A 2,500-nucleotide genomic window follows, 5' to 3' on the forward strand; every position below is an offset into this window, starting at 1 on the left:
CGGACTATGAGGAGGAAGGTTGAATGGAGGAGGATTTAAAAACAGACATTAATGTCAAAACAACCCTAGAACGAATCATCTGAATGTGTCCAATATGTTGAGTTAAGTGGGATGTATTGGGTAACTGTGTGTGTGTGGGGTCTGCCAAGCCCCCCCCCCCCTCCCCCCTCCCTCTCTCTACCTCACACGGAATATCAATTCAATTCATTTCAAGGGGCTTTATTGGCATGGGAAACATATGTTAACATTGCCAAAGCAAGTGAGGAAGATAATGTACAAAAGTGAAATAAACAATAACAATTAACAGTAAACATTACACTCACAGAAGTTTCAAAAGAATAAAGACATTACAAATGTCAAATTATGTATATATACAGTGTTGTAATGATGTACAAATTGTTAAAGTACAAGAGGGAAAATATATAAGCATTAACATGGGTTGTATTTACAATGGTGTTCGTTCTTCATTGGTTGACCTTTTCTTGTGACAACAGGTCACATACCAGTGATGGCACACTGGCATTTCACCCAGTAGATATGGGAGTTGATCAAAATTGGGTTGGTTTTCGAATTCTTTGTGTATCTGTGTAATCTGAGGGAAATATGTGTCTCTAATATGGCCATACATTGGGAAGGAGGTTAGGAAGTGCAGCTCAGTTTCCACCTCATTTTGTGGGCAGTGAGCACATAGCTTGTCTTCTCTTGAGAGCCAGGTCTGCCTATGGTGGCCTTTCTCAATAGCAAGGCTATGCTCACTGAGTCTGTACATTGTCAAAGCTTTCCTTAAGTTTGGGTCAATCACAGTGGTCAGGTATTCTGCCACTGTGTACTCTCTGTTTAGGGCCAAATATAATTCTAGTTTGCTCAGTGTCAAGTAATTATCTTTTTGTTTCTCATAATTTAGTTGGGTCTAATTGTGTTGCTTTCCTGGGTCTCTGTGGGGTCTGTTTGTGTTTGTGAACAGAGCCCCAGGACCAGCTTGCTAAGGGGACTCTTCTCCAGGTTCATCTCTCTGTAGGTGATGGCTTTGTTATGGAAGGTTTGGGAATCACTTCCTTTTAGGTGGTAGTAGAATTCATTAACAGCTCTTTTCTGGATTTCGATAATTAGAAGGGTATCGGCCTAATTCTGCTCTGCATGCATTATTTGGTGTTCTACGTTGCACACGGAGGATATTTTTGCAGAATTCTGCGTGCAGAGTCTCAATTTGGTGTTTGTCCCAATTTGTGAATTCTTGGTTGGTGAGCAGACCCCAGACCTCACAACCATAGAGGGCAATGGGTTCTATAACTGATTAGAGTATTTTTTAGCCAGATCCTAATTGGTATGTTGAATTTTATGTTCCTTTTGATGGCATAGAAGGCCCTTCTTGCCTTGTCTCTCAGATCGTTCACAGCTTTGTGGAAGTTACCTGTGGAGCTGATGTTTAGGCCGAGGTATGTATAGTATTTTGTGTGCTCTAGGGCAATGGTGTCTAGATAGAATTTGTATTTGTGGTCCTGGCGACTGGACCTTTTTTGGAACACCGTTATTTTGGTCTTACTAAGATTTACTGTCAGGGCCCAGGTCTGACAGAATCTGTGCAGAATATCTAGGTGCTGCTGGAGGCCCTCCTTGGTTGGTGACAGAAGCACCAGATCATCAGCACACAGCAAACATCAGCAAATATCTCTCCACACCTTTCCCTGTGTTCTTCCTCCATAACTCTACTCTCTCTATCTATGCATAGCTCTTCTGCTTTATCTCTCTCCCTCTCTCCTTATCTCTCTCTCTCTCTCCTTATCTCTCTCTCTCTCCTTATCTCTCTCTCTCTCTCCTTATCTCTCTCTCTCTCCTTATCTCTCTCTATCTATGCATAGCTCTTCTGCTTTATCTCTCTCTCTCTCCTTATCTCTCTCTATCTATGCATAGCTCTTCTGCTTTATCTCTCTCTCTCTCTCTCCTTATCTCTCTCTATCTATGCATAGCTCTTCTGCTTTCTCTCTCTCTCTCTATCTATGCATAGCTCTTCTGCTTTATCTCTCTCTCTCTCTCCATATCTCTCTCTCTCTCCATAACTCTACTCTCTCTATATATGCATAGCTCTTCTGCTTTATCTCTCTCCCTCTCTCCTTATCTCTCTCTCTCCTTATCTATCTCTCTCTCCTTATCTCTCTCTCTCTCTCCTTATCTCTCTCTATCTATGCATAGCTCTTCTGCTTTATCTCTCTCCCTCTCTCCTTATCTCTCTCTCCATATCTCTCTCACTCCCTCTCTCTGTATCTTTTCCCATTGCCTTCTGTCTCTTTCCCCTTCTCTCCGTCTAAGCTTGACTGAACAGATAACTCTGGGATGCTCACACACACATGCACACACACACCCACAAATGCACATGCAGGCACGAAAACACACACTTCCTGTAGTAAGCATTTCACAGCACTACCTGTTGGTTACAAAACGTGGCAAATAAAATATGATTTGGGATTGTGTCTAGATAGAAGCCCCCCAACCACACACACAC

The 2,500-nt window shown here is 42.4% G+C and overlaps 1 protein-coding gene across 2 annotated transcripts in view; it reads right to left on the bottom strand.

Moving 5' to 3' along the window:
- The window catches only part of LOC118371672 (disabled homolog 1-like), a 114,722-nt gene that overhangs the window by 82,119 nt on the left and 30,103 nt on the right, over positions 1-2,500 (bottom strand). The window lies entirely within an intron of this gene.

The sequence above is a fragment of the Oncorhynchus keta genome, chromosome 26 (genome assembly GCF_023373465.1).
Source record: "Oncorhynchus keta strain PuntledgeMale-10-30-2019 chromosome 26, Oket_V2, whole genome shotgun sequence".
NCBI lineage: Eukaryota > Metazoa > Chordata > Actinopteri > Salmoniformes > Salmonidae > Oncorhynchus > Oncorhynchus keta.